Source organism: Pinus tabuliformis, chromosome 4_1 (genome assembly GCF_031772625.1).
Source record: "Pinus tabuliformis cultivar Carrire ecotype Pingquan chromosome 4_1, CPIR1, whole genome shotgun sequence".
Lineage (NCBI taxonomy): Eukaryota > Viridiplantae > Streptophyta > Pinopsida > Pinales > Pinaceae > Pinus > Pinus tabuliformis.
Window position 1 is genome coordinate 773,352,059 of NC_142303.1, and position 20,283 is coordinate 773,372,341.

Genomic DNA, 20,283 nt, shown 5'->3' on the forward strand with positions numbered 1-20,283 from the left:
TAACCTACAACATCAAGATTAAAGGAAATACTTCATACCCTATCCTCTAGATTGAATCTATCCTTTTCCCCATTTAAAACATGGTTATGATTAGGTATCTCATGTATAAGAAGAAGCTATACAACATGGAAGCCAAGAGGTATCCTAAAATTGCTTCTAACTCAAGCCAAAACCCCCACCTCCAGCTCAAGCGAGGTTGGCATAAGGATGCCAAATCTTGGCTAGACCATTGGGGGCTAAAGGAGAAGATCAACTTGAAAAATAAGGGAAATATTAAAAATATTATTACTTCCAAATTTAAGGATAAGTTGTGGGACAACAAGGAGTTAGAGGGAAAATGGAAGCTAATATATTATAAGGAGGTGATCAATCCCAATCTCTAAAACCAATATTATATTTCTATCTTGACTAGTGCTAAGAATAAAATGAACATTCCCAAGATTAGGACTAATTCTCTTGAGCTTCAAAGTGAAACAAGGCATTGGTGTATTCCCAAGACACCTTGGGAAGAAAGAGGTTGTCACCTTTGCAATACTAAGAGGGTTGAAGATGAAAAACACTTTCTCTTGGATTTCCTAGCTCTTACTCAGATTTGTTCTAATTTCAAACTCTTTGCCACGCTACCAACTTTCTTGACTTGTTAAGTTAGCTAAAGCACATTGAACCAGGTACACTTATTTCCCTTCTTTTCAATCATAGAAATAAATGTTAAATAATCTCAATTAACCTCTCACTTTCTTAACGTCCAATAGATTATATTGGTCTTAGTGGATGTTAACCACCATTATATATATATATATAATGGTGGTTAACATCCACTAAGAAAACAAAATTACATGTTGCAGATGCTTGAAAGCATTCCATCATCCAGCCAAATACTGATGATCATAAGTTATTACAAATTAATCAACTAAAAATAGATGAAGAGAAAAGATTAAACTTTTCTCCATTTCTTTTTTTTCAACCTTTCGCCATTCTCCTTGAGATAGCGTGGAGGTAACAATGACTAGCTGGTTTCCTTCTTCTATTCTTGAAATTTCCTTGTCTGAATCAAAATTGTCTGATGCATGATGACGTTTGTATCCGCTAGAATCCTTTTCTTCTAGTATGCTTGCTAGTTGTGTCGTAGTACCCTGTAAATCTGTTGGTTCTTGTGATACTTCCCCCTTTACTTCTTTTTCTTGCGATTTCTGTGTTTCTATATTGGTAATGGGCGTGTTTTCTACTTCGCCCTCTTCCTTATCTGGATCATTTAGGGGAAATTGCCATCCTTTTGGCTACTTCAATGGTTTGTTCTTCCTTTGTGATTCTTTATTGGCTTCAGGGCACGTGTTTTGTAGATGTCTTATTTGTTGGCATATTCAACATCTAAAGGTTGTGTTATCAAAATCTAATAACTGAGTCCAGCTCTGCTTATTGTGTAAAATTGTATGTGATCCGGCAGGCCTTTACTAAAACCCACTTCCATGAATATTCGTGCAAATGTATAATTTTTTTCCTCCATTCTTTGTGTGCTTGTTTTTATGTATCATCCTAAGATAGTCTCAATGCCTTCTAACACTTGGTTATGCTAGAAATGTAGGGGTAGGTTACGCAGCCTAACCTAAACCGACATTCTAGATACAATCATGGTGTTTGCATCAAAATATGGGAACCATGGGGTAATGAAAAGTCTCGTCGATTCACAAAACGGCGGGCCTTCCTGAAGAATAATTTCTCGATCTTCCGATGATGCAAACTTTACAATGAATAAGCCTTTGGAGCAAAGGTGTATTTCACAGTTTGTTGTCCAATTTGTGAATATCCAATGAACAAGAACCATTGGTTTTGGCCAGAAACTGTTAAAACTGTAGATGATGGCTTGTGCTTCATATGTAGTGCAGAGATCATTTATTTCTGGGATGTCTATGTTTAGTTCTAGGGCTTGATTCATTTTCTCCACTATGTATGGACTGGGAGTATTGTGTGTTTGTTCTGTGTCAGTTGTATCTGCTGATTTTCCCTGTAGGATGTTTTTGTAGGAGAGTCTACCATTGATGTGTTCCTGATTTGGTGCTATACCTTTTGGTAAGCTAGGGCCTGCAACTCCTCCAACTCCCTTTGATTTACTTGATCCCGCTGCTCCACCTCTCAATCTCATATTTAGGATGATGGTGGGCACAGAAAGAATTTTGTATTCATGTAGATTCTGATTATCTTGCATGGATCTGCCACCACATATCAAATTTTGTAGATATGATGGATATCCAAGATTTTGCATGATATTTTGCTTCAATTGAAAAAACTTGTCTGAAACCTGCACCCATACTAATACAGATTTACCATTGGGAGTTTTAGAAAAAAATGGAAGAGGTTTTGATTCTCCTAATCTTGGGAAATTCAAGTATCGAAATTTGGTTTAGTGTCGGATGACATTTCTAGATCTTATAGCATAGATTGCTTGGCAGGCATCTTCTTTGACTGCAGGTTCCTTGCTACTTTGTGTTCAAATGTATTTGAGGATAGATTCGATGAATGGTGTTAAGAAATCCTCGATATAGTTCCCAATCCTCCGCCTTGACTAGTATTAGATGCACATAAATTATGTGGAGAACCTAGATCCGTTGTGGGTAATCTGAGATATAAATCATACATTGCCTCGCTGGTGGAATTCATTGTAGATAGTGGTGTATTATTCTTCAAATCTACTCCGAACGACCTTTGCTGTTAGGATATTCCGACACATAGGAAATAGTTAAGTATAACTTGGTCTAGTGTAGAGTTAGGTAATGTGTGTTTCTTTACTATGTACAATTGTAACTTACAATCTGACAATCACGATATGTTCTAGACATGAAGTGATCCGACAGTTCATTCTCTCCTCGGTATTACCGACACTTGATCTATGGCTTAACACCCGATTGGTCCAAGATCTCTATTTAAAGAGCATGGAGGGTCATTTGTAGGGTGATCATTCATGAGAGAAGCTTGTGTAAATTTCATTATTTTATTAATAAATTGCCTAAAGTGGCTACGTTGGCTCAGGTCGTGGATTGTCTCCCTCTTTGAGGGTTTTAACCACGTCAAAAATACTCGTGTATTGGTTTGTGATCTATTTGTGAGCGGTGTCCTTTGGTGTTCTATCTGAGGCTGTGATACCATGTAGGAATTTACAAGGTAAGATCCTCAGATAGAACACCAAAGGGCACTGCTCACAAACAGATCACATATCAATACACTGGTGTTCTTGATGTGGTTAAAACCCTCAAAGAGGGAAACGGTCCATGGCCTCAGCCAACGCGGACACTTCACACAATTTATGAATAAAAGAATGAAAATTTACATAAGCTTCTCTCATGAACGGTCACCCTACAAATGCAAATCTGACATATAAGTTGTTTCATTGATTCATTGCCAGTGCAGATTTGACATATAACAACAAATCATTGAAAAGGTTGGATGACCTTCTCGCAAGATCGGAAAAGATCTAGCCTCAGCGTCGAAAATATGGGCATCCCCAATACTGCGATGTAAACTTCCAGTAGGTATAGTTACAAATGCATCAATACCCCCGTAAATAACACTGAAAGAGGAGCTTCTTCGTAGTGTTGCTAATGTAGATATGGCCCTAGACAGTAGATCGGTAAAAGGGATATTATCCCCATCTCTTTCGCAGAAAAACAAAGGTTCATATCTAATGATCAGAAGTATTCGAAAGAGGATCCCTTTGTGCCCTAACGCATCAAGCACAGGGCCATGACTCTGGATCTTCCCTTCAGGTCCCTATTCGAGAGACACCTCCCCATGGTCGACACACTACTCTATCAAATCTCAGGCCCACACCGTTAGATTCCCCTTCTTCCATCTGGCGATGTTTACCTCTCTGATCTCAGTACTTTGAGAGACCGACAGAAAAGAGTTATTTCCATCACAAACTTCACCTTCTCACATGCATCATTCACCTCCATCTCGCCTCTAGGGCTCATTCTGGTTTCTAACATATATATATATATAATTTGATTTTATGATGTATACTCATATATATAATACTAATAATAAAGATAAATATTTATAATTTGTAGATTTATTGGTTTGTGTGGGGCTTGGTCTTTATCAAGGCATTAATTCAAATCTCATGGGGTGGGCCTGAGGGTGTTAGTCATTTATGGGGGATAGAAACTATTTCATGTGGAATTCAGGCTCGACAAAGTCTCACACAACCTTAGTGACAACATCCTACAAGTGCACAGGCCTCACACAATCTTCATAATAACATCTCAAAAAATGAACACATATTACACGATTTTGATAACTTTAAATGAAAATTCAAACAACGAAAATTCAATTTAAATTGAGACCATCATGTAGCAAGTGCCTATTAGGAAAACAATCATCTTTGAACCAAAGATACAACACACCTTGTTGAAAATGAGGAGGAGATAATGTTGTCAAAACACTAAGACATGTTTATCAAGTCTAAAGTATTGAGGTTAATGATATAGAAGAGTTGAAGAGTGTATCCTTCCACCAACATCGAAACAAGGGTTTAAGAGTGTATCATTTCCTAAAAAAAAAATTACTTAACATCATGATTTACGGGGAATAAATATGGATATCTTCCATGGAAATTAGTGTTTTTAGTTGAAATTAGGTGATATAATTTTGAATGATACTGTGATTTCTTATTATTTAAAATACATTTTTGAATGTATAAATGGATTTAACGTCTTCAAAAATTCATGAAACATTAAAAACCAAAACTTAAAATTTATTTATTTATTTAAATTTCTAGCAAAATTCACTAAAAAGATAACAAAAATAAGAAGTCAAACATTTATGAGTAAAACTATGCTTGAAAAAATTACCCAAATCTTTTGTCAATTAGGCTTATTTAGGGTGGTTGAGGTGAGTGGTTGTTATCTTCCCCACCCATATTCAAATCCATGCTAATAGCATGATGAACTTTAATGCCTTGATAAATATTGTTGTGGTAACATAGTGCATATGAATATTATTGTATTAATTTCTAACTCTTAAGTATGTATACATGTGGACTGACCAACTTTACTATAGTCTTTAATTCTTTTCTCGAAAATAAATATATAAAGTGAGTATACATGTGAGCTAACCTAATACTAACAACCTTACTATAATCCTCAGTTATTTTCTCAAAAATAATTAAACTTATAAATATAATCTTTAATACGCAAATTATAAAAAATATATAACCTATTCAGATGTATTATTTTAATGTAAATTAAAATGATATTATATATCTATATATATAACACTTATAAATTAAGGGGAAAAATACCGAAGGAAGAAAATTGTTACCGAAGGAAGAAAATTTGAATAACACAATTGCAAAGATGAGATTGTCTTGTCAAAAAAGATGATATGTTACTATTAATCCTAAAATTGGTTAAATATAAAAAGTTGGGAAAGTATATTTAAATGTATACCATTAAAGTTAATGGCACTGTTTGGTGAGGTTGACTTACTAAAAACAACGATGTGTAAAAAATCATCACCGCAAACAGTTAAATATACTAGTCTGTGTTAAGAAGTAAAGGAAACTGTGATCACTCATCAGGAATGGTTAAAAGCACAACTTTATGTCAAGAATTAAGGCAAAGTTTAATCACTGTGGCAACTATGGCACAATTTAATCTTTGAAATACAATCACAAATTCAGTTTAAGAAAGTTTGCATTCATCGCTTTGGCAACTATGAGCACCCTATGTGTGAGAGACATCTAAAAATCTATCTTCACAAAGAAAGCTCATAATTTTGAAAAAAAGTAAAGGTTGTAGGCGTAAATAGGATTGAAGAATGGAATGGCATTAATGATGTTTCTCAATGGACGTGTCATGTTATGATTTATAGAAGGTTATGGATTTTTGTAATGATGTTTCTCAATCAATGTGTTAGGGAAGATTATGGATTTTTGTAACTATTGAAATGAGGTGAGGAGGAATTTGATGAATAGTGTATTTTTATTTAAAAAATTGTGTTTTTTTAGAATAGGGTTTTTATAATTTTAATTTAGTTATTAATAATATAAAGATTCTCAAAATTGTATATTTATATCAAATAATAATACAATATAAATATAAAAAATTATGTTTTGAAATAACTAATCTATTTTGGACATACAATTTTTTGGTTGAGTGAATATCTCAACCATACACCAATCTAGGAAGCTAATTAGTTGAAGAGAATCTCTCAACCAACTACACCTCAACCAACTCTTAACTAATAGGAATAGATTCATTCTAGAATTGATGAACATGCCAAAGACAAGTAGGAATTATATTTCCAAGTCCCCCATCTAATGACTACACGTCTCGATCTCAATCAGCAAAGTCTAATTGTGGTCTTGGTGTTTACAAACATGATCAAATAGAATATGTTGACGTCCATATAAATGAGCAACCATCTACTAGAATGCATGAGTACCAACCATTGCAACAACTAGTCTACTAGGATGTCCTTCATGTACATGGTTCAGTCGACCATTATCTGCATACTTGTACTTGTACCTATAAATCCCCCCCTCATCATCACCATGGGTTTTCTCGGATCACCCATAACCATGCTTCGGGTTTTATCGGGTGACCCTAAACCATGTTATAAGAATCCATGTCCACTTCCTTCTCACACGTGGTTTCTAGCTCTCCACAAACTGACACTACAAATTGCTTTCTGGCTTACACTTCCAAAGTGGTCTTAAGATTACCACGAACTTTATCGGGGTACACATGCCTCACTAGGCTTACATTAAACACTCCAACTCATGTAGTTACCTAGTACATACTTTACAAAGACCACTACAAAACACCATATACTTGCTTACAATTAAGATGTGTAACTCATAATACAACATGCTAGTGAGTCTATCCCACAAACTCACATAAACTTTCACTTTGTTGTCCATCATCCTTTAATCTCTAATGTTTCTCCAACCTCTATTCTCTAATGCCATCTTCACTGTCATGTCTTCATCATTTCTTGTAGTCAATAATTTCGTCAAAGAAATTTTTCTATTGTTGGAATGGCCAATTCCAACAGAGACTCAAACTTGTGACAACAGTTGGCCAAACTATTTCCACTATATTCTTTCAACCAGAATTACATCAATGACATAACACTTTCTAAAAACTTTAAACAATGGCAAAATAATTATCTTTTACATGACATCATGTCGAGGAGCACTGCCCTTTTTGTCTATATTCGTTGTTCCATACAAATGTGAAGAGGATGCAAGTTCTAAGTGAACATCCCATTTTCCTATAAGAGTGTGTTCTTCTTCCGTGACGAGATCATTGCACCACAGTTGAACAATAGGAGGGTCTAATGTTGTATAGCCACATAAGCTAACAAGTAAAGCAATGCCAGATACAACAGATGTAGTCACAAGAACAAAAGCAAACTCCACACTAGTAGCCCTTGGTGGTTCCCTCCAATATGACATGGTTGAACCAATACCAATAGGAGAAAGCAAGGAAAGTGTTGGTTCTGATCCTTCTGTTGTGTCAATCAGAAATAGTAAACCTCCATATGGAAATTCTACAAGTGAAAACCCCGTATGAAACAAAGTCTTCAATCCACTTTTAGATCTTCCATGTCCTTCCAGGCTCCCATCCCTTTTACTGAGGTCCATACCTGAATCTTTTGAGCTACATCCTACCAATTGTTGTAAATCTTTTAATGTTTCACACTTCACACAGGATATTTGATAAAAAAAACTAATAACTTTAACAAGGTCCAGAAGAAGAGCATCAAGAACCTTTTACAGTGGACAAAATCTTTGCAAAGGACTTCATTTGCAACTAACAAACGGTAAGCAGAACCTCCATGACTAGATCCACCCTGACCTGCACCAGGATTCATTGCATCATGTAGTAAAACACTACCCTTTCCTGCTCTACACACTCTACAGACCCTTCTACTACATCTAGAACAAACTGGAAGTTCATGCAACCTTTCAGGAGTACTCTTAAAATCAATGCTTTTGATCCATTGTGTCTCAACATGAACTTCACACTTAGGATCAGTACAATTATCATTGAAGCCATCTACATTCCAAAATTCAATACCATCATCACCCTCATCCTCTAGGCCAATAACTGATAATTTATCGTTCTCATATGCAATCTGGCTTGACAATGCAAGATTTTGTACATTTCTCCGTAGTTGTGCCACATAAATAATTGGAAATGGTGAGGCAGCGCTCACATAGAGATGTCGCCCACACTCTGTCTACTTAAGCATAAATGAAGCTTAGAAAACATGGCGCTAGTATTTCGAAGAGAATCATGGAGCTCCAACACTTGGCTCTTGAGGGAAATGGCAGTGGCTAACCCTGCAACACCACCTCCTACAATTACAATATTTTGATACCAAGAAAGACACCAAGTTTTTTTTTAATAATGCACATGATCTTTGGGTTCTGTCTGCAACCACACTCCAGCTCCAGTTTTGTAGCTCCACACTAACTCAACACCACTTTTCATAACCAGTGCTCTTTGCACTATACAATCAACAGATCAATCCTCTAACATGCGGGAGAAAAACATCCATAATGTTAGAAGTCAATGTTGTTATTGCACAGGAACATGTCCCTCAAATCAGCAAAGGATCCTATCGACCCTAAAGATATGAAAGGGGTATATATTATCCCTTGTTCCTGCGGGACCCCCTATATTGGTGAGACACGCTGCTCCATCAATCAAAGGATTAGTGAACGCGCAGCTGACCTTAAGCATAGGAGATCAAAGTCTTCAGCTTTAGCTTAGCATGCGGAAAAAACCAATCATCATGTTTGTTTTGAAGAAGCTAGTGTCATTGCTAGGGTTTCTCAGTTCCATGATTGGAAATTTAGGGAAGCTCTGGAAATTGAAAAGAGGCCGAGCAATCGCAATAGAGAGGATGGTTGGAAAATCAGTAGATGTTGGGTCCTAGGTCTCTCTTCCTAGTCGCTTCCTGCCTTTCCGCCCCTCCTCCTTCCCCTCCCCTCCTTCCCTTTTCGGATTGTGTCTGTAATTTATTTATTTATCTATTATTATTATTTTTTAAACCTAATATTTATTTATTTATTTTCTTCTATGATTTTATCCTAATGTATTTTATTTTATAATTATTTATTTATTTTTATTTTATTTTATTTTATTTTTAAACCAATTTTAAACTCTTTATATAGTTTTTCATGGGTTTTATTCCTTATTTATTTTTGCTATGTATTTATTAATTTATTAATGGCTCTTTTTATTTATTTTATTATTTTATTTTATTTTTATTTTTTATTTTTTAACCTAATATTTATTTATTTTTTATTTTTTATTTTTTATTTTCTATGATTTTATTCTAATGTATTTTTTTGGGTTAGTTTTTGGGTTTTATTCCTTATTTATTTTTGCTATGTATTTATTAATTTATTAATGACTCTTTTTATAATTAATTATACATTCTATTTCTATGTATTTATTTAATTGTTAATCCCTTTTAACAACCAATTAAATTAAATTATTTATATATTTATTTTAGTCCCTTATTACAACTAAATTCCTATTAAATTAAATTATTTATAGTATTTATATATTTATGTTCGAGGTTAGGACCCTAGTCCATTTTTGCCATTGGCCCAGCTAGCCGTTGGAGGCTTTGCTCAAGCTATTCAACATGCAAAGCTGGATCTAGTTCTTCAACTTGCCCTGACGATGAACCACACTAGCTAGTTCGAAACGCGTCACAAATGATGGATCTTGTGATTTACGCCGAAAAATCTCTCATAAACTTGATATGGATCACAGAAGCCTCAATTCAATAAGGTTAGGAAGATTGGTAATGTGACAAATCTTTTGAAAACTATATCTAATCTTTTGAAAGTGTTTTCCATTTTTAATCCTCTTAGTGTCACAAAAGTGAGAGTAGTGTCACAAATCTTCCGAAAATGATATCTAATCTTTTGAAAGTGCTTTTCATCTTCAATCCTCCTAATATTTCAAAGGTGAGAGATTCTTCTAGACCAAAGCCTTTTCGAGATTCAGGAATGCCCAATTTCACTATTAAACTCATGATAATTAATTCTTATTTTAACATTGTTTATTTTTTCTTCAAACTCCTCAAAACAAAAAAGATGATTTTGATCTTTTACATTATGGTTGATCACCCCTTATAATATTCTGATTTCATTTTTACCTCTAACTCTTTATTGCACCACCTTTTCTCCTTAAATTTTGATATAATATTATTTTTATATTATATTTATTCATTTACTCTCCAATAATTTAACCAAAATTATAAAGAACTCTTTATTGCACCACCTTTTCTCCTTAAATTTTGATATAATATTATTTTTATTCATTTACTCTCCAGTAATTTAACCAAAATTATTCATCTTTATAGTAACTGTATTTAAAAGTAATTTTGATAAAAAAAAAACTCAAAATTTTTAAAAAAACTTTTTATCTTTCATATTTAAATTATTCTTATAAATCCTTAATCATCATTATATTCTTAATTGAGAATATATTTGCACTCATATATAAAAAAATAATATATAAACCAAATTAAAAATATATATAACCACACAAAATTAGAAACGTAAATTGATACTCTACCCTTTTCATATTTCATAATTCCAAATTAAAGTGAACGTAACACTCATGTTATAAACAACCAAACACATCATAATACCGTCGAGGGAAGGGCAACGACGATGAGCATATCAAGGAATCGCAATCAATGTAAAAGCAGGAGAGCAAAACCATTTTCAATAGCGGTTACGATATAAATTCGTATTCGACAGAACTTCGAGTTAGGTTGGGTAATGAGCCATAAACTTTTGGTAAGATGTTGAAGTGTGTTTTTATCCCTTTCGAAAGAATTGTATTCTTAAAAATGGTTGAATTTATTTATTTTATTAATTTTAAAAAATTCATGCTTAATAAGCCTTTTTAATTAATTAATTAATTTATTTTTATTTTTTATTTTTTATGTGAGAAAAAAAATCATTTTATTATGTGAAAGAATAAAAATTACTTTCTATAGACACATTGTGTGTATGTGTTTTGTAGTGGGTTTTAAGCTGAAACAAGTATAAAACTAAATAAACATTTATCAAATCAGATGTAGGGAATGAAACTTTAGGTTCAAAAATTTCGTAGATCATCATTGTATAGAAATACAAAGATATTAGGCACGCAGACTCGACAAGCAAAAAAACACAAAACAGGGTGTGTAAGCCCTCAGAAAGAAACATAAAAGAATAATAATACATACAAGGCGCACAAACCTTCTGAAAATCCAAGAAATGGAGCACAAAACCTTAGGATATTGCCAACACACAACAAGTCTATAAATAAATACAAAAACTAGTCTAGGGACCCTCTCCGACAGGCTAAGCAGAATCAACCATAGGGATCAGGCAACAAATTCCAGCGAAAACCACATAGAGACCAAGGAGGGTTACAACAACCACTGGAGAAAAAAATCTGACGAGATATAATGGAGCGTAAAAAACCCATAAGAATCCACACCGTTAGACAACAACATTAGAGGCGTGTGGGCGGAGGTCGTCGAAACCCCAAATCTGTAGAGAAAGAGCCAAGGCTAGAAGTCGACGACCAAAAAACGACAAAGGAGGGCACAAAATGGAGGAATGAGTAGAATAATTAGCTACCCAAAGAGCCTTGTCCCCTCAACTTCCACTGTGGTGAGTGGATGTGTAGTGGAGAAAGCACCAGGTAGGACCCCAACAAAAAATGATCACCCAACGAATGCCAAAAGAACCACAAGCCATAAAAAACCCTACAAGGAAATAACATGTCGTGGTAGTAGAGAGCTAGTAGAAAACTTCAAAAACACGGCGAGAGAGGAAACTTGTAGGACCAACTGTGGCAATAAAGGATTGCAGTTGCGAGCGGAGACTCCAAGACCCATAGCCGCCATGAAAAAAGCCACGCCAAGAAAGTCCTACAAATAAAGCAACCCCAACCAGGAATATGAAGGAATGCACTAAGGAAAAGGAAGGCTCAAACTAGGGTACAAGGGCGATTAGGGTTCCAATCACCCCATCCCCTGCTCCCTCAACTCTCTCATGAAGTATATCAAGTAGGTTTGATAGTTAAGAATATGTTTTTCTTTTTAAGTGGTTACAAATTAAAATCTAGAGGGATAAGTCAATCGTTATGTTAAGAGGTGGGTCCCTTGTCCCACAAATAAGAGATTTCATATACGAATTTGATGTTTAACTTGACCATAACCTTAGAAATTGATTTTTTATTTTTATTTTTATTTTTAATAAATAAATCACTCGTATAGTGCGTTAGGCAAGGAATAGGTGGGGGAGGGCATGGACACCTTCCCATCGAGAATAAATGTGAGGGACGTGGCCAACCGTACCTAAGATTTTAATTGCACACAAGTGTGAAGGGTGGGAGAGGTGGTAAATGGGAACACAACTTGATATAATGTGCCATCACCAATTTAGTCTATACATCATTGCACTCATACCAAGGTGTGGAGACAAAGGAGAAGGGCTTGCAATGAGGCCTTGTGTATTGTTACCAACCCAGCCTACCATGCCAATTCAACATTTCGAGAGATAGTGCTTGCAACTAGTACATCAATTAATCTTGGCATGCTTCAAGCTTGAATTCCTGTGTTGCCCTTCGTTATGACACTACATTATTGTTGATTATGGTTGCATGGTCTTGGTTTTGAGCTCTATTTTAGGTTAGTCATAGGTTTGGCTATAATTTAGGTGGCCAATGCAACCTCTAGCTATTATTTGGTTGTTTCCACTTGAAGCATATCTCCTCCCCAAACTTTCTCCTCATTTTGTGCTCTCTCCCTTCAAGCTCCAGAGCTCGACTCTCTCGTGGGCTACCTATGCTTCTTTATGCTTGTTTTCCTCCTTGGATTGGTATCCTCCCGCTTGCCCCTTTACCTCTCCTTCCCCCATCTTTGAGAACATCTTTGGAAGCAAAATTAAGGTGTTGTTGTTGTTGTTCTAACAAAGTATTCATGGTCTTTTATTAGTCTTCGTCCCCCTCACCACTCTCACTTCCATCCTCTCCATCCAATGTTGGAGCATGTCCTTCGTACTCAACTTTGACCTTGACATTAGACAAAAGTCAAATATGTTTGGAAATTGAGCTAGGTCACGCCGAGGAGTTGCATACCATCGAGAAATGAACTCTCGTGCCCAGAAAAACGTGATGATATAGAGACCACAACCTACCTCAATTTTAGGATGAGATAATTGAGGTAGAGTGAGGCATCATTGTGGAGAGTGAATGTTTGTCATACATTGAGATTGTAGGTGACTTTGTTGAGTGGATACTAGACATCAGGTACACTAGGGGGCAACTCAATCAATACATGCACACTATTGACATCTACTTGCACATGAAAATGTCGCTGGGGAGAGTTCTACTTACAAAAATGAAGCTTTTTAGAAGATCATAATGATGGTAGACGCACTTGAGATCATAAGTCAAGGTTTTGATGGACACCTTTAAAGAATTTAAGACCACACGAGCCTCCTTCATGATGCAGGCTACTCGCGAGGGAGTAGCAAAGAACCCATCGTTGTTGAGGAATCAAAATCTCCAAGAACAAGATAATGACTTCTATCTACTTCACTACTAGTTACTTTTATGATAATTTTTATAATTAATTTTAACGAGCCTCAAACCTAAAAAAAAATCCCATATAATATTTCTGGTTTTCAAAAAAACCATTTTAGAAAATTATGATTTTTCCACTCGTATTTCCCTAATAACCAACTAAAATATATACATTTTATTTAATATCTAATAAAATAATCTCTTTATGTTTTTTATTAACAAAAATAACAATAATAATTATTATTCTATTTTTTTAATTAATTCTTTATTAAATATAATATTAAAAATAACATATTATTATACTTTCATTTAAAATAAATATTTTAAAATTTTAATTATTATTATATTACATATGTTATATTAAATGATTTTTAAACAACAATGCTTCATATACGATATTTATTGAAAACTTATTAGAGGTTTTATTTTTTTAACTTAAAAACTATAAATGTGTATAACTTTACGTATCCTTTTCCTTCTACCGATATTTTATATATTTCTTTGAGTTTAATTTAAATCTTGTATTTCATTCTATTTTCTATATGATGCCAATGTTTTATATATTTTTAAAAATTATATATAAAATAATGTAAAATTAAATAATAAATGTATATATATATATATATATATATATATATATATATAAAAGAATTAATAATCAGGTTATGATTGATTTCAATAATTATTATTATAATTTTAAGTGTGTATAAATATTTAGGGAAATTTAAACATCAAACTTCTCTACACATAATATTTCAACTATACGACCATTACCATTTATTTGAGTTGCCCTCATAAATTAATAGTAATATATATTATTAATTTTTAAAAATAGTTTAATTTAATTGATCATTGTCAATTTCTTTATAAAATATGTAAAAGTTCAAGTTCTAAAAATTAACCTTATAATGCTTGGTAAAGACCAATTCATATATATATATATATAAACTTTACATCTACTATTATATTTAGTATTTTATCATCAAAATTTATATATATATATATATATATAATTTTATTTATTTCTTACTTCATTAAAATTTGCAATTCCCACTCAATATTTAATTTAAAAATACTCAACTTAATATTTAATATAATATATCTTTAAATTTGAAATAAAAATGTAAATTACATACACATCCTAACATATCTTAGGTTTAATATTAAATTACTTAACATTATTTAGTTACATTAATAAATACATTATCTAAAATATATATTAAAAATATTTACCATATATATAAAATTAATTCATTCACAAATCTCCCCTATATTAAATAATTAATAACTTAATATATAATATAAATATTATGCTTAAAACAATATAATATTAAATATAATAAAAAAAACATATTTAATATATAATATAATTATATATAAACTAATATAATATCAAATATAATCACAATTTTAAATATATAATATAAACATTTTACATCAAACAAAATAATACAAAAGACAAAATATATTATGTTATATATTTTGAAATTTGAAATGATGTTTTATATTTTATTTAACATTATTTCATTAATAAATACATTATCTAAAATTATATTAAAAATATTTACCATATATATTTAATTACCATGTATTTGATAATTAATAACTTAATATATAATATTATTATGCTTCAATATATATTTATAATAATATTTAATATATAATATTCATACTACAAATACAATCACAATTTTAAATATACAGTTTACATCATCATTATTCCATATCACATTTTATTATAATATAAACAGTTTACATTAATATACATATATTATGATATATATTTATAAATATTCCTTCATAATTTTGATTGGATAGGTTTTACAAACAAAATACATTTCATATATATTTTATTTCATTATCATGTTTTCCATATATATTATCAAAATTTGAGTTCACAAAAACTTTTATATACTTTCACATCTTTTCCATATCATATCTCATGTGTATTAATTACCATACTTACATATTATGTATAATATTCATAATTTTGAATATTTTACATTTTATATATTTTACATGTTTTCCATATACATTTTTAAGTTCACAATTATTTTAAACCATTTTAATATTTAAATAATTTATATTATAATATTTACATTTTTTATTATTTAATATATATATATATATTTTCAAATATATATATATTAAGGTTTGATATATTATATTTAATAATATTTTATTATTTATTATGTTAAATATATTTAATAGTTTGAGTGGGCTTAATAGTTAAAAGCATATGTTTCCTTCTAAGAGGTTTCATGTTCAAAAAGAAAAGATAGAGTATGTATGCCTTCTTTCACTTAACAATCAATTAGATAATAATAATTATATATATACAAGGGAGTCTTATACACCAATTTGATATCTAACTTAATAGTAACTTTAAAATTATATATATATATATTTATAAAATAATTATTTAATTATAAATAATAATTTCCTAAATTAAAAAAATATATATATATATACTAGATACATCATTTTTATATATAAGTTCTATATAATAATGTGATAATAATATTAATATAAAAAATTCCCAACCCAAACTCTGCATATCTTCTTGTCACATCCAAATTCCAAATCTAAACTCTACATATAGCTTGCCATTTGAAATGGGTCTTCCACTTCTCACCAACCCTTTAAAATGGGGCTTGTTGTTACCCACATTTATATTCACTCTAATTTGAAAGTATTCACTTTTGAGAATTGGGCGCTTCATCTTAGTTTACTGTTTTCACTTTAATTTGAAACTATGGAATTTTGGTGTACTGTGGTGCGGTTTGTTGTTGAGTGCATATATAGTGTTCAACGGAAAGCCACGTTTGTCATTTATGTGACTTTGTGACTTGAATCTGAATATGCTATCCTATTAATGGAGAGTTTCACAACGATTTCTTTGAAAACATTACTAATTTTAGAGTGAGGTTTACATGATGAATTTAAGTTCTAAGTACTATTTTTCATTGATACCTAAATCAATGCGACTCGTAAATTCTTTGGAGTAGTCTACCTAGGCGAAGGAATGGCCCGTTTTCCGTCACTGGCCGAAAAATCGTCCGGCTCCGGCCACCGGCAATCCCTCCGCCACCCTCCCTGGCATTTCTGATTTTATCCTGACATTCCCTGACAAAATCACTGATCACAGCTGGAGGGCCTGGCATCCCCTAACAGATCACGGACGAGTTGGAATTGCAGCCGCGGAAAGTTATTGCCGGTTCTAATTCGAATTGAGAAAATGGTCACCTGCGGGCTGCTCTCCAATTCGACTCGGCGCCTCCCGCTCTGCAGCTCACCTCCCAGGTACTCTTCGGTGAACCTGTTAGCATCCTCTGCTAAAACAATGGCGTGCTGAGAATGAGGCCTATCAATGAGGCTTACTGTATTCTTCAAGCGTGCTATTAGATTTTTCAAGCTGTATCCTGCTTTCCCATGCCTCTGGCTCTCAGTCAAGTATCCCTCAGCTTGCAGGGTTTTCCCAAATCTCTCGTAATACAGTTGAGGTAGGGAAGCAATGGAAACAGGGGCCCATCTTCCTTCTCCACTTCATTGTATTTACCTCGATTGGAAAACAGCATACTTTCCTCATCATAAAACTTGGCTAACATTCTGAAAGAACCGTCGGCAATGAACTAATGAAGGAAAGGCGCAGAAAGCAAAACCGTGATATATAATTTATAATACATTTTTCGTTAGAGGAAACTTTCATAGATAATTTCCTGTAGGTTGGAGCATATTAGAATTAACTTTAATACAGGTTAGATAATAATAGATTATTGATCTAGCACTTGCAGGAGATCAATAGGCTTATAGCCTTAGAGACTTATCGGTTGGGTATTCTTCCACCTTCTCGCATGTTTTCAGCTGTTTTGGTGTTCTTCCATTCCCTTATATGTTCCAGCCTGGTTTATCTAGGCTTCATCACACTTGAAGCCACGCCTATGTAAGAGACTAGAATTGTGATGTAAGTAGAGTATAACATAGGATATAATTGCAACTTTTGCAAAAGGGCAATTTGGAAAGTAGGAGTCGGAATTAGATTTTTCGAAAAAAAACATCTTTTGTAACTTGCAGGCATGTTAGTGCACTTTCAATCGTTAGGTGAAAATATGATCTTTGTCTTCAGTGTAGCTTGCACAACAGTTAGTGGGCAATGGAATAACAAGATGTACCTTTGCTGTTCAGTATGCCAATCAGGTCTTTGAGTTTTAGTTTTTGTGTTCAATGCAATTCTGAGTGCAACTTCTCTACGATCACCTCTATACAGGCCACTCAACCTAACTAATCTGGTCTAACAATCCTTCTCCATGAAATTCATAGAAACACACAGAAATTGAAACTCTCTGCTATCAAATACTGGGAACAAAGAAACTGAATCAGTAAAGCTTCCAACCATTGAAACAGGGTAATGGGCAAAACAATTTTATAAGAAACCTCAAGGGCTTGAACTGCTGCTTTCACTAGTGCTCTTGGTGTTTGTGTTGGTATTGAAGATTTCATTGCATTTTATAATTTATAAATACATTTTTCATTAGAGGAAACTTTCATAGATAATTGCCTGTAGGTTGGAGCATATTAGAATTAACTTTAATACAGGTTAGATAATAACAGATTATTGATCTAGCACTTGCAGGAGATCAATAGGCTTATAGCCTTAGAGACTTATCAGTTGGGTATTCTTCCACCTTCTCGCATGTTTTCAACTGTTTTGGTGTTCTTCCATTCCCTTATATGTTCCAACCTAGTTTATCTAGGCTTCATCACACTTGAAGCCACGCCTATGTAAGAGACTAGAATTGTGATGTAAGTAGAGTATAACATAGGATATAATTGCAACTTTTGCAAAAGGGCAATTTGGAAAGTGCTTTTATGAGCAACATTGTAACAGCTGATCATAATCATCAAAAAATTGTGAGCAATATAAAGAATGCTCCTATAAAGAGAATTGTAACAACTGGACAATGATATACAAAATTGCTAATTAATCAGTGCCTACCTCTCTCGCCACAATAAATACATTGCCAAATAAGCATGAAATTACATTTAAGCGCCCAGTTTTGCCAAGTCGGAATTAGATTTTTCGAAAAAAAACATCTTTTGTAACTTGCAGGCATGTTAGTGCACTTTCAACCGTTAGGTGAAAATATGATCTCTGTCTTCAGTGTAGCTTGCACAACAGTTAGTGGGCAATGGAATAACAAGATGTACCTTTGTTGTTCAGTATGCCAATCAGGTCTTTGAGTTTTAGTTTTTGTGTTCAATGCAATTCTGAGTGCAACTTCTCTACGATCACCTCTATACTCACCATTCTTCTGAAGGCATGTGAAGTTGGTGTTGTTTGTAGAAACTAGAAATGGCAATATCAAAGCCTCCATTCTAGATTGGTCCACTGCTTGGCTGCTTGCTTGCAATGCTAATTGAGTAGACAGAGCTGTATTTAACAGAGGCACTCCATATTTGTTATGAAGTTGAGTTTATCTTCTGCCCTGAGGATCATAGCCTTTGAGATTTGTGGGTTTATGTTGAGTGAATTCTAGAAGCAGTTTCCAAGTATTCTTGGAGATATTATGTTGGGAATGTTCCTGTACAAGTCACAACACTAATGAAGCAATTGAAATTTTCCAGCCAATACCAATCTCCAGGCTTCTATAGTTGTGTTTAGAGCAAGGTTATTTTGTCCAGTTGAACCTTCTATCAACCACATGCAGAAGGTTCAATTGGAACACACTGTGTAAATGATACGAAGCATAGACCAAGATTCAACCTAGACCATGCCCTTAATGCCATTCTTGAATAGAAAGCTAATGCTCCACTACTATGTTGGGAATCTTCTTCCAATTACCAAGTGGATGCTTATTGAACACTGGCTGGTATTTGTGATCCGGCAGACTGTTTGCCTGTTGCTTCAACACAATGCATCACCTTGGAATGAGAAACATATGCTAGCTCAGTTTGTGATCCAATGCTTGCGTAAATTGGAATAACTTGTGATTTCCTTTGTGAAAAGAAGATGGTAGCCCAAGCTTTTGACAAATTGCATGACAAGATGTGATTGTTATGCAAATCAGAGTACATCATGTGTTAAAGGAAGTCCTACTTTCCTGTGTTTTAAATTTCGACCTAGAAACAATCATCTTTTAATCAAAACCCTTGCAAACGAGTCAGGGGACCTGTAAACCTTGGTGGATAGCAGTTTCAGGCTTGTAAAGGATGAAAATTTCTTCAGCTCCTTGAATACCTTATGTACACACTCTGGTTGTCGCTTAAAAATAAGAATGTTGGGAAATGATGATGCTGTACAGGATGGTATTTATGACACACCATAATACACTATAATTCTCCCCCCTTTAGTGTAATGGTACCTTTGTGAGGGGACTAATATACAAAAATGTTTGAGAATAATGAAGCAATATGTTCACTGTGATCTGAATTAATCTATTCACACATCCCAAAATAAGGGAATCTGTACTTACTATCAACAGACACCAAAGAATGATGTGAATTAGTCTATGATCAGAATTATTCCTATTCACACATCCAAAAATAAGGGAACTGCATACAATATTCACTTCCTTGAGTATCATTTATTTTAAAACTCATAGATGTATTTGGGTCCTATAATGAGCATTTCATCTATATAAAGTGGTGATTGCTAAATGTGTTTTTTGCA

The 20,283-nt window shown here is 33.3% G+C and overlaps 1 pseudogene; it reads right to left on the bottom strand.

The window, feature by feature from the left end:
- Window positions 1-7,168: 7,168 nt before the first annotated feature.
- Window positions 7,169-18,988, bottom strand: LOC149178426 (putative phosphoinositide phosphatase SAC9; annotated as a pseudogene).
- Window positions 18,989-20,283: the final 1,295 nt, after the last annotated feature.